Raw genomic sequence first — 13,994 nt, 5'->3', positions numbered from 1 at the left:
TTAAATTTGACTCCAGCAGAGGAGGAGGCCCTAGCGATCTCTGGAGTTGCAGAGCTGCTGGTGGTGGGAGATGGAGAAATGGGGACCTTCCAGCAACCTGATGACAGAATTATATCTCATACGGCCACATGGCATACAACAGTCATCCATATTGTGACTGATGTCAGCAGCCAGTGAAATGTCATCACGTGCATAATGCTAACGTTACCCATTCTTATCATAGCACTTCTAATAAGAACATAAGAAATAAAAGCAGGAGTAGGCCATAGGCCCCTCGAGCCTGCTCCGCCATTCAATAAGATCATGGCTGACCATCGACCTCAACTCCACTTCCCCACCCAATCTCCATATCCCTTGATTCCCCTAGAGTCCAAAAATCTATCTATCTCAGCCTTGAATATACTGAAAGACTCAGCATTCACAGCCCTCTGGGGCAGAGAATTCCAAAGATTCACAACCCTCTGAGTGAAGAAATTCCTCCTCATCTCAGTCTTAAATGGCCTACCTCTTATCCTGAGACTATGCCCCCTAGTTCTAGACACTCCAGCCAGGGGAAACAACCTTTCAGCATCTACCCTGTCAATCCCCTTCAGAATCTTGTATGTTTCAATGAGATCACCTCTCATTCTTCTAAACTCCAGAGAGTATAGGCCCATTCTAATCAATCTCTCATCATAGGACAGCCCTCTCACCCCAGGAACAATCTAGTGAACCTTTGTTGCACCGCCTCCAAGACAAGTCATCTCTTTACTCTCCCACAGATCCATCAAGTGCCCCACCCCCCCTGCAACTGTCCAGCCGGAGGAGGGAGATGACTCCTTAGAGGAAGCTCCAGCCTCCGAGGGTGCACCGTCAGCAGACCCATGTGCATCCAGCACCAGTGCAGATATGCACGCCTCGGTGGGTCCTGTGCGAGATAGAGTAGTGTTGTCACCTGGTGTCTCACACTTCACAATTGAGCAAGAGCAGATGGTGTTGACAGGGACAGCAGTGGAGACTCCTCGCTGGAGGGCGCAGGACACTCGAAGCTTTACTGAGCTGCATGCAGATGCTGAACATCGGGGGTCATCGAGAAAGAGGGTAACCTTGGAGGGGCAACAACAATTGTAACTTTTGCAGCCGCGATGTGTGCAAATGTACAGAGAATGGAGGAGTCCATCTCCAACATGAGCACCACCATGTCGCAGGCGATGGCGACGATGTGCTGTTCTATGGAAAGGATGGCCACCTGCATGGAGCAGCAAATGCGCCAGTCCAACGAGAACATGCTTGCTGTGAACAACAGATTGACTCATTGACCTCATCTCGGGGAGGGATATTAATGTAGACTTGGGCGTTTATTGCCCCACTGATGTGCAGCAGGTTGCTCCCCAGCTCCTTGCTAGCAGGAAAGTGTGGGTGGCCCATGAAAGGGATGATGGTGAGAGGGGACATGGAAGTGGAGGCTCTTCTCAAAGCACTTCCACTTCTCCGTTGCCTCCCCCTCAGTCAGAGTCCCACATGCTGCCTCAGATCCCGATGGCAGAGTCTGCCCCTGCACAGTCGCAGGAGGAGCAGTCTTTGCCGGGGCTCTCACAGGATCCAAAACCCAGAGGACGTCTGCCAAAAGTGTCTAAGCAGTCGCAGCAGGGAAGTGAGCAGCCTGCCTCTATCTCTGCTGAAGCCACAGGGGTTGCACCTCGTAGAAGCACTCGGAAAAGAAAGAAGAAATAATCCTAGATGCACATGGGTGTATGAAAAAAAAATGTTAAGTTTCAGTTATATTTATGACGCTCATAAATGTATTTCTTTTCACAAATTTCCGGTCTTGTCCATTTTTGCCTGCTACCTGGGAGTGAATGGTGAGACATGACTTAACATTGAGCAATGGGGGTTTGGGTGACAGGAATGGTTTGGTCATTGTAGGACTGCTTTGTGATGTTGGGGAAGCTGGTACAGAATCTGGCAGTCATATGGGTGCACTGGTGCAAGTTAAGTAAATCTGGCCATCCTGGGCAGCAGTGTGCACCGCTCCTGGTGCCATCTCCACCTCGGGTTCCTCCTCCTGCTTGTGTTCTACCTGTTTCTCCTCCTCCTCCGAAGAGGCTGTGCGAAGAGGCCTTGCTCCACCTGCAGCTCCAGTCTTCGTTGCTGCGCTATGTTGTGCAACATGCAGCAAACAACGATGATTCTGGACACCCTGGTTGTGTGTACTGAAGGGCTCCTCCAGGTCTGTCAAGGCACCTGAAGCGCATCTTCATCATGCCAATTGCTTGCTCTATGATCCATCTGGTGGACATGTGGCTGTCATTATAGCACACCTCGGCCTCATCACTTGACCTCCTCAAGGGTGTCATCAGCCACGTCTTTAGTGGATAGCCCTTGTCTCCAAGCAGCCAGCCGTTAAGTCTGTTTGAAGAGGCAAAGAGCTGAGGGAGGGTGGATTGGCGCAGCACGAAAGAGTCATGACAGCTGCCAGGAAATCTGGTGCACACATGTATGATGATCTTTTTATGGTTGCCAACGAGCTGCACATTGAGGGAGTGGAAACCCTTGCGGTTCACAAACAATCCTGGGTGATGTGGGGGTGCCTTGATGGCCACATGTGTGCAGTCAATGACGTCCTACACCTTGGGAAGCCAGCGCGAGCCGCAAACCTGAGTGCACGTTCAGTAACACTAGTTTTATCAGTGGCAAAGTGCACATAAGTGACAATCGATCACCTGGGTGATGCATCTGTGGGCGGCCGACTGCAACTTCCTGCAAATATCTGCTGCAGATCCCTGGAAGGAGCCTGAGGCGAAGAAGTTGAGGGCGGTCGTGACTTTAATAGCCACTGGTAAGGTGTGTCCACCAGGACCTCTGGGCAGCAGGTCTTCTTCCAGCAAGCTATAAATGTCTGCGACGACCTGGCGCGATAGCCTGAGCCTCCTGAAGCACTGCTGCTCAGTCATGTTCAGGAAGCTCATCCTCTGCCTGTATACCCTGTGTTGGTGGTATCGCCTCCGGCGCAGTGCAGCCTTGTGGTGCCCCCCTCTCTCCTGTGGCGCATCAAGTCGGTGAGGAGAAGGCTGCTGGTGTTGTTGCTGCTGCTGCTACTAGTGTGGCAGGTGTTGTTGGTGCTGGGGCTCATCTTGGTCTGATTCTGAGGTCCAAGGTGAGCCAGCATAAGTGACACCCATGCTGACCTAATAGATGGCAGGTAAAGCGGAGTTCAGAGGCACAATCTTTCAATGTTCTGATAGTGACTAGCAATGTAGTGAGTGGCTTCCGAGGTTGCCGAAATGACCTGCAAACTCCTGACAACCAAATCTCTGCACAAAAGGGAGTCAGCAAGAGCCTTTCCATTAGGCAAGGAAGCAGGTGTAAAGTGTGAGTATTTATGTGTTTTTTTCCAGCTGTCACTTAATGGATCGCACAATGGCCACTGAGCTCCGCCTCCACTTCACAGGCAAGGTTCCCGAGGTGCGTGAATCCCGTGCGCAACAAGTTAAAGCCCAAACCTGAGGTTAAAAAGGCAGTTAAGGGTCTCTCAACAAGCAGTTAATTGCCTCAATGAGGTCGCCTGCCTCCCGAGCAGGTCTATGATGTGCCTTGAAATGTGCTCGTGTTAAATGCGGAAGTTGGCTGGATGACGGGTTCCTGACTCGCTGTCAGTTTCCGCAAATTTAACTGCCGATCCGACCTGCGTGCTTGGCACTGGGAAAATTCTGGCCTTTCTCTTTATTTTTGAACTCACATTCCTGGGATTACTAGCCCAGTAACATAACCACTACACTACCATACCCATATTGCATGGGTTTACGTATTCTACCTTGGGCGCAGGGTTACATTGGATCCAAACCCCTCCCAGCTACTGCTCATATGATTTATATTCACTGCCTGCCCTGACAATCGTCAGGTTTATAACAAAGTGAGCAGAGATTAAATTACTTGACTTGACTCAACTTCACACAAAACTTGAGTAATAATAAAATAAAATCCCATCTCAGCTCCCACAATGACAGGTGAAATTTAAACCAAACAATTATCATTGGAGTGTAATTATTCCCTCCCTTACTCTAAATAGTTTCATCTGTACCCAGAGACTGGTGAGATGTGGAACTCGCTACCGCATGGAGTGGTTGAGGCACATAGTATAGAAGCATTTAAGGAGAAGCTAGATAAGTACATGATGGAGAAAGGAATAGAAGGTTATGTTGATAGGGTGAGATGAAGTAAAGTGGGAGGAGGCTTGTGTGGAGTATCAACACTGGCACGGACCAGTTGGGCCGAATGGCCTGTTTCTGTGATGTAAAATTCTATGGAATTTTATATAATACATAGATACATAGAGGATAGGAGCAGGAGTAGGCCATTCGGCCCCTCGAGCCTGCTCCGCCATTCAATAAGATCATGGCTGATCATCCAAATTCAGTACCCTGTCCCTGCTTTCTCCCCATATCCCTTGATCCCTTTAGCCTTAAGAAATATATCTAACTCCTTCTTGAATATATTTAATGAATTGGCCTCTACTGCCTTCTGTGGTAGAGAATTCCACAGGTTCACCACTCTCTGGGTGAAGAAATTCCTCCTCATCTCTGTCCTAAATGGCTTACCCCTTATTCTTAGACTGTGACCCCTGGTTCTGGACTCCCCGGCCATCGGGAACATCCTTCCTGCATCTAGTCTGTCTAGTCCTGTTAGAATTTTATAAGTTTCAATGAGATCCCCTCTCATTCTTCTAAACTCCAGCGAGTATAAGCCCAATCGACCCAATCTCTCCTTATACGTCATTCCTGCCCTCCCAGGTATCAGCCTGGTGAATCTTCGCTGCACTCCCTCCATGGCAAGAACATCCTTCCTCAGATAAGGCAACCAAAACTGCACACAATACTCAAGGTGTGGTCTCACCAAGGCCCTGTACAACTGCAGCAAGACATCCTTGTTCCTGTACTCGAACCCTCTCGCTACAAAGGCCAACATACCATTTGCCTTCTTAGCCGTCTGCTGCACCTGCATGCTTACCTTCAGCGACTGGTGCACAAGGACACCCAGGTCTCGTTGCACTCCCCCTTCTCCCAATCTATTGCCATTCAGATAATAATCTGCCTTCCTGTTTTTGACACCAAAGTGGATAACCTCACATTTATTCATGTTATATTGCATCTGCCATGCTTCTGCCCAATCACCCAACCTATCCAAATCATACTGGAGTTTCTCAGCATCCTCTTCACAGCACACACGCCCACCCAGCTTTGTGTTGTCTGCAAACTTGGAGATATTACATCTAGTTCCCTCGTCTAGATCATTAATATATATTATGAATAGCTGGGGTCCTAGGACCGATCCCTGCGACACCCCACTAGTCACTGCCTGCCACTCGGAAAAAGACCCGTTAATTCCAACTCTTTGCTTTCTGTCTGCCAACCAGTTCTCTATCCAAGTCAATACCTTGCCCTCAATCCCATGTGCCTTAACTTTACATGCTAACCTCTTATGCGGGACCTTATCGAAAGCCTTCTGAAAGTCCAAATACACCACATCCACTGGTTCGCCCTTATCTATTTTACCAGTTACATCCTCAAAAAATTCCAGTAGATTAGTCAAGCACGATTTACCTTTTGTAAATCCATGTTGACTTTGTCCGATCCTGTCACTGTTTTCCAAGTGCTTTGCTATTACATCGTTTATAATGGACTCTAGCATTTTCCCCACCACCGATGTCAGGCTTACCGGTCTAAAATTCCCCGTTTTCTCTCTACCACCTTTTTTGAATAGTGGGGTAACATTAGCTACCCTCCAATCCATGGGTACTGTTCCAGAGTCTATCAAATTTTGGAAGATGACCAGCAATGCAACTACTATTTCTAGAGCCACTTCCTTAAGTACCCTAGGATGTAGATTATCAGGCCCTGGGAATTTATCGGCCTTCAATCCCGTCAATTTCCCTAACACCATTTCCCTACAAATACTGATTTCTTTCAGTTCCTCCCTCTCATTAGACCCTATGTTCCCGACATCTCTAGGAGGTTATTTGTGTCCTCCTTTGTGAAGACAGAACCAAAGTATGTATTTAATTGGTCTGCCATTTCTTTGTTCCCCATTATAAATTCCCCTGATTCTGACTGCAAGGGACCTACGCTTGACTTCACCAATCTTTTTCTCTTCACATATCTATAAAAGCTTTTACAGTCAGTTTTTATGTTCCCTGAAAGCTTACTCTCATACTCTATTTCCTCCTTCTTAATTAATCCCTTTGTCCTCCTTTGTTGAATCCTAAACAGCTCCCAGTCTTCAGGTTTACTGCTTTTTCTGGCCAATTTATATGTCCTCTCCTTGGATCTTATGCTATCCCTAATTTCCCTTGTTAGCCACAGTTGAGTCACCTTTTTTGTTTTATTTTTATGCCAAACTGGGATGAACAAATTCTGTAGTTCATCCATGTGATCTTTGAATGTTTGCCATTGCCTATCCACCGTCAACCCTTTGAGTGACATTCCCCAATCAATCCTACCCAACTCGTGCCTCATACCATCGTAGTTTCCTTTATTTAAATTCAGGACACTAGTCTCTGAGTCAACTACTTCATTCTCCATCTTAATGAAGAATTCTATCATATTATAATCGCTCCGACCCAAGGGGCCTCGCACAACAAGATTGCTAATTAATCCTTTCTCATTACATAATACCCAGTCTAAGATGGCCTGATCTCCAGTTGGTTCCTCGACATATTGGTCCAGGAAACCATCCCGTGTACACTCCAGGAATTCCTCCTCCACAGTATTGTTACTAATTTGGTTAGCCCAATCTATATGTAGATTAAAGTCACCCATGATAACTGCTGTGCCCTTATTGCACGCTTCTCTAATTTCCCTTTTAATGCCAACCTCCACATTACTGTTTGGAGGTCTATATACCACTCCCACTAACGTTTTCTGCCCTTGGTATTTCTCAGTTGTACCCATACAAATTCCACATCATCAGAGCTAATATCCTTCCTTACAATTGTGTTAATCCCCTCTTTAACCAGCAATGCTACCCCACCTCCTTTTCCTTTTTGCCTATCTTTCCTGAATATTGAATACCCTTGGATGTTGAGTTCCCAGCCTAGGCCACCCTGGAGCCATGTTTCCATAATCCTAATCATATCATATTCGTTTACCTCTATTTGCGCAGCTAATTCATCCACCTTATTATGAATGCTCCTCGCATTAAGACACAAAGTCTTCAGGCTTGTTTTTTTAACGCTCTTAGACCTTTTAGAATTATTATTTACTGTGGCCATGTTTGATTTAAACCCTTGATTTCTCTGACTGCCACCTTTGTTTTTCTCCTTCCTGTCTTTTGCTTCTATTCTTGTTTCCCTTTCCTCTGTCTCCCTGCTCAGGTTCCCAACCCCCTGCCATTTTAGTTTAAACCCTCCCCCAGAGCACTAGCAAACACTCCCCCTAGGACATCGGTCCCAGTCCTGCCCAGGTGCAAACCGTCCGGTTTGTACTGGTCCCACCTCCCCCAGAACCGGTTCCAATGTCCCAGGAATTTGAATCCCTCCCCCTTGCACCATTCCTCTAGCCACGTATTCATCTGAAATATCCTTCTATTTCTACTCTGACTAGCACGTGGCACTGGTAGCAATCCTGAGATTACTACCTTTGAGGTCCTATTTTTTAATTTACCTCCTAACTCCCTATATTCAGCTTTTAGAACCTCATCCCATTTTTTTACCTATATCGTTGGTACCTATATGCATCACGACAACTGGCTGTTCACCCTCCCCCTCCAGATTGCCCTGCAGCCGCTCCGAGACATCCTTGACCCTTGCACCAGGGAGGCAACACACCATCCTGGAGTCTCGTTTGCGACCGCAGAAACGCCTGTCTATTCCCCTTACAATAGAATCCCCTATTACTATAGCTCTACCCCTCTTTTTCCTCCTGTCCTGTGCAGCAGAACCACCCCTGGTGCCAGGAAGTTGGCTGCTGGCTAATAGTTTCTATTATACGTATCAATATTTTGTACATCCCTTTTTTGTAACTGAAACGTTAAAGAGCTGATTTACCAAGGGTGAATTTTCTTGGGCTTCTGTGGTAAAAGTTCGGTGAAAAACGTTTCCCTGCGTAAACTGGGGTTTGTGCTGAATATAAAATAGTGGAGCAGGAGAAGCCCTGATGAAATTCGTCCCCTCTGTAACTGTTATTTTTATGGGTGCTAAACTGCAATGGCTTAATATTTTTATTAAACATACATACTAATTCTCTGCTTTATAAGGCAAAGTTTTGTAAATTCAACAGAATTTTGTCTTTTTTAAATGGGGAGTATTTCCATACCCCTTCATTTGGAAGAGATTTAACAGTTCAAACTTAAGAGATAAATCTAAGGAAGCAATCTTTACATAAAAAAATATGAATCGCTTTCCTTTCCTGACTTCTTAATTCCAATGAGGAGATGATTTACTACTCGCTTCCTCTTTGTGAATCAAAAGTTGCTTGATTGGAAGCAACTTGCTGGTAGGAAACTGCTGGTCTCCATCTCACCCGTGACAGAAAGTATTTCTTTTTTCACATTTTGCAGTTTATTTTAACAAAACCTTTACATTTCTATTTTCATCAACATTGACTGTTGTAGGATGTGACTGGTCCAGCACAGGCATGATGGGCTGAATGGCCTCCTTATGTGCTATAAGATTCTATGATCATCGGTAAACAATGCGTAGAGTTTGTTAGGAAAGTCCTCATCTGCATTGCATTTGCTGGATAAACGCACGTGAATGCAGTATTGATCAGGCACCAATATGAAGACCCACAGGTAACATCAGGTTAACAGTGTCCTCAACTTCTTCTAAGGAAACTCCAGAGTGTAGTTAATAATGAACAGTATCTATGCAATAAGTCAAAACACAGCAGCATTTCACTTTATCACCTTCTCCCCCCTAGACCAGTGTGGCCCAATAGAAATCACTAATTAGCCACAAATGCGGTTACGGTGACAACATTTTAGCCACATGCACTAATTTTAGTAGAAATGCCTTACAGACAATACAGGTAAATGCACTTTCTCTTTCACCAAAGTGTGGAATTCTGACATGAATATCAGCACATCTTAGTGCAGCTTCTAGGTTTTTGTCCAGGAGTACTTTAACTTCATCTGAGTGATTGCTGAGAATATTGACTCGCACAACAAGATGCACAACCCTGCTCTCCATCCAGACCCACCCCGGCTCTCCATCCAGAACACGGTTGGATGCTGCTTGCCCTTTACCCTGATGTGTCCTCTTGGAGCTGCTCATTATTGGTTAGGTTGCTTTTTTCTGGCCTGGAGCGGTTGCTCCGATTAAAAAAAAATCTTTCTTGGGATCATGGGCGTCGCTGGCAAGGCCAGCATTTATTGCCCATCCCTAATTGCCCTTTAGAAAGTAGTGGCAAGCCGTCTTCTTGAACCGCTGCAGTCCGTGTGGTGAAGGTACTCCCACAGTGCTGTTAGGGAGGGAGTTCCAGGATTTTGACAATGAAGGAACGGCGATACATTTCCAAGTCAGGATGGTGTGTGACTTGGAGAGGAACTTGGAGGTGATGGTGTTCCCATGCATCTGTTGCCCTTGTCCTTCTTGGTGGTAGAAGTCGCGAGTTTGAGAGGTGCTGTCGAAGAAGCCTTGGTGAGTTGCTGCAGTGCATCTTGTAGATGATACACATTACATTGCCTGCGGTGCAGAGAGTGAATGTTTAAGGTGGTGGATGGGGTGCCAATCAAGTGGGCTGCTTTGTCCTGGATGCTATCAAGCTTCTTGAGTTGGTGGAGCTGCACTCATCCAGGCAAATGGAGAGTATTCCATCACACTCCTGACTTGTGCATTGTAGATGGTGGAAAGGCTTTGGGGAATCAGGAGTTGAGACACTCGCCGCAGAATACCCAGCCTCTGACTTGCTCTTGTTGCCACAGTATTTATGTGGCTGGTCTAGTTAAGTTTCTGGTTCCAGGATGTTGATGGTGGGGGATTCAGCAATGGTAATGCTGTTGAATGTCAAGTGGAGGTGATTAGACTCTCTCTTGTTGGAGATAGTCATTGCCTGGCACTTCTGTGGTGTGAATGTTACCTGCCACTTAGCAGCTCAAGCCTGAATGTCATCCAGGTCTTCTTGTATGCAGGCATGGACTGCTTCATTATCTGAGGAGTTGCGAATGGAACTGAACACTGCAATCATCAGTGAACATCCCCACTTCTGACCTTATGTTGGAGGGAAGGTCATTGATGAAGCAGCTGAAGATGGTTGGGCCTAGGATAGTGCCCTGAGGAACTCCTGCAGCAATATCCTGGGGCTGTGATGATTGACCTTCTTCCTTTGTGCTAGGTATGACTCCAGCCAGTGGAGAGTTTTCTCCCTGATTCCCACTGACTTCAATTTTACTAGGGCTCCTTGATGCCACACTCTGTCAAATGCTGCCTTGATGTCAAGGGCAGTCACTCTCACCTCACCTCTGGAATTCAGCTCCTTTGTCCATGTTTGGACCAAGGCTGTAATGAGGTCGGGGGCCGAGTGGTCTTGGCAGAACCCAAACTGAGCATTGGTGAGCAGGTTACTGGTGAGTAAGAGCCACTTGTTAGCACTGTCGATGACACCTTCCATTACTTTGCTGATGATTGAGGGTAGACTGATGGGGCAATAATTGGCAGGATTGGATTTGTCCTGCTTTTTGTGGACAGGACATACCTGAGCAGTTTTCCACATTGTCGGGCAGATGCCAGTGTTGTAGCTGTACTGGAACAGCTTGGCTAGAGGCACAGCTAGTTCTAGAGCACAAGTCTTCAGCACTACAGCCAGGATGTTGTCGGGGCCCATAGCCTTTGCTGTATCCAATACGCTCAGCCGTTTCTTAATATCACGTGGAGTGAATCGAATTGGCTGAAGACTGTGATAGTGGGGACCTGAGGAGGAGGTCTAGATGGATCATCCACTTGACACTTCTGGCTGAAGATGGTTGCAAATGCGTCAGCCTTGTCCTCAAGCTGACCATGATGAGAGCTCCCCTCTCCATACAATGTTGCTGCCGTTTACTTGGTGCTGAAGTCCAGCGTTATCACCCATATTCCCCACCATTTTAGCAGATAACCACTAAACAGTAACCAATCAAGTAAAACACACACAATCAAAACTCATTTGCACACTATGCTTTTCTCCTACTATTTTACGAACTAACACACACTAAAAGATTAAAGTTCCCATGCACACACCGTGCGAATATGAGTATTGAGATCATATGTCCAACAATAGTGTCTATTACTCATTTTTTATTTACTAATTAAAAATGCAATTAGCCACATCTGGATTCTCAATTAGCCACATGTGGCTAGTGGCTAACGTATTAGACAACACTGCCCTAGAATCGTTTGGGTCTTGCCTGATAAAACCAACTTCCTCCTCACTCCCCTCTCCGCCCCTTGTCTGGGGTGGAAGGAGCTACAGCTCCATCTTTGTAAAGCCCCGAGCATCATTGCAATTAGTTTCATGGGTCCATCACTCACTCCAGTAATTATTCCCCCTGTGTGTGACGCCTTAGAGTGTTAGGCCACGTTCACATCCCCTTAGTTCCCCCAATACTGACTTAATGATCTTGACAGTACATATGAAGTGGAAGCCAGGAGCTTCCTGAACCGGGGAGGGGAATCAGAGCTTGCATCACCCCAGGTTGCTTTTGTACATCTGCTCGTGGCTGGCTTGGGCAAATATGGCCAAGGCCTGAGAGAGGTTAAGGGTTTCCTGTCATGTCAGCTTGGCATGCGCTGATATTAGGGATGTTTAAAATGCAGTTGGATACTAAGTTGGATCTGTCTCACCTTTGACTTATTTTATTAAAAGTGGTCCCTGTCGTGCTGCAGTATGGAAGAGCAGTGTTGTAATTTCTGACTTTTGCCACTAGATGTCAGGATTGTACAGTGTCAATTTACAGACCAGAAACAGCGGAGGAAAGTTTTTCTGCCAGAAAAATCGAGCATAAAGCCGTTTCCGCTCTTATTGCGCCTTTAAATCCCCTCCCCAGTTCCCTCACTTTTTGGCCGTTTCTGCAATCCACAGGGCAAGTGCACTAATTTACATATATTATAATGAGGGCCAGTGGCACTGCTGCTCCGAGTTTCCTGCTTTTACACTGGGAATGAGCTCGGTAACGTAGACAGCTACAACACCAACATGTTGTACTCAAATAGATTCTTTAACGTAGTAAAACCTCCCAAGGCGCTTCACAGGAGTATTATAAGACAAAAAATTTGACACCGAGACAGGTAAGGAGAAATTAGGGTAGGTGACCAAAAGCTTGGTCAAAGAGGTAGGTTTTAAGGAGCATCTTAAAGGAGGAAAGAGAGTTAGAGAGGCGGAGAGGTTTAGGGAGGGAATTCCAGAGCTTGGGGCCTTGGCAACGGAAGGCACGGCCACCAAAGGTTGAGCGATTATAATCAGGGATGCTCAACAGGATAGAATTAGAGGAGCGTAGATGTCTCGGGGGGTTGTGGGGCTGAAGGAGATTACAGAGATAGGGAGGAGCGAGGCTATGGAAGGATTTGAAAACAAGGATGAGAATTTTGAAATCGAGGCGTTGCTTAACCGGGAGCCAATGTACGTCAGCGAGCACAGGGGTGATGGGTGAACAGGACTTGGTGCAAGTTAGGACACGGGCAGCCAAGTTTTGGATGATCTCAAGTTTATGTAGGGTAGAATGTGGGAGGCCAGCCAGGAGTGTGTTAGAATAGTCAAGTCTGGAGTTAACAAAGGCATGGATGAGGGTTTCAACAGCGGATGAGCTGAAGCAAGGGCGGAGATGGACAATGTTACGGAGGTGGAAGTAGGCGGTCTTAGTTATGTGGTCGGAAGCTCATTTCAGGGTCAAATATGACACCAAGGTTGCCAACAGTGAGGCTCAGCCTCAGACAGATGTTAGGGAGAGGGATGGCATCAATGGTAGGGAACAGAGTTTGTGGCGGGGACCAAAAACAATGGCTTTGGTCTTCCCAATATTTAGTTGGAGAAAATTTCTGCTCATCCAGAACTGGATGTCGGACAAGCATCTGACAATTTAGAGACTGTGGAGGGGTCGAGAGAAGTGGTGGTGAGGTGGAGCTGGGTGTCATCAGCATACATGTGGAAACTGACGCTGTGTTTTCAGATGATGTCGCAAAGGGGCAGCATGTAGATGAGAAATAGGAGGGGAACCAAGGATAGATCCCTGGGGGACACCAGAGGTAACAATGCGAGAGTGGGAAGAGAAGCCATTGCAGGTGATTCTCTGGCTACATATAGATAGATAAGAATGGAACCAGGCGAGTGCAGTCCCACCCAGCTGGATGATGGTGGAGAGGCGTTGAAGAAGGATGGAGTGGTCAACCATGTCAAAGGCTGCAGACAAGTCAAGAAGGACAAGGAGGGATGTATTATCTTTGTCACAGTCACAAAGGATGTCATTTGTGACTTTGATGAGTGCCGTTTTGGTACTGTGGCAGGGGCGGAAATCTGATTGGAGGGATTCAAACATGGAGTTGCGGGAAAGATGGGCACGGATTTGGGAGGCGACAACACGTTTAACGACTTTGGAGAGGAAAGGGAGGTTGAAGATGGGGCAGGAGTTTGCAAGGACGGAGGGATCAAGGGTTGTTTTTTTGAGGAGAGGGGTGATGATGACAGATTTGAGGGAGAGGGGGACAGTACCTGAAGAGAGAGAACCGTTAATAGCGTCAGCTAACATGGGAGCCAGGAAAGGAAGTTGGGTGGTCAGCAGTTTGGTGGGAATAGGGTTGAGGGAGCAGGAAATGCGTCTCATGGACAAGATGAGCGCGGGCAGAGAGGTAAAGAGTAGAGATTGGAGAGAAACTGGAGAAAAATGTGAGTTCAGGGCTCGGGCAGGGGGGAACCTTAGAGGAAGTTTGGCCCGGTGGGCTAGGGGAAGGAAGGGAAGTGGCAGAGGCAGAGGCAGCTGAACGGATGGTCTCAATCTTAGAGACAAAGAAGTCCATGAGCTCCTTGCACTTGTTGCCAGATTTGAGGGTGGAG

The sequence above is a fragment of the Somniosus microcephalus genome, chromosome 13 (genome assembly GCF_052327205.1).
Source record: "Somniosus microcephalus isolate GS21.2 chromosome 13, FLI_Smic_1.0, whole genome shotgun sequence".
NCBI lineage: Eukaryota > Metazoa > Chordata > Chondrichthyes > Squaliformes > Somniosidae > Somniosus > Somniosus microcephalus.
This window is presented reverse-complemented; position numbering follows the sequence as displayed.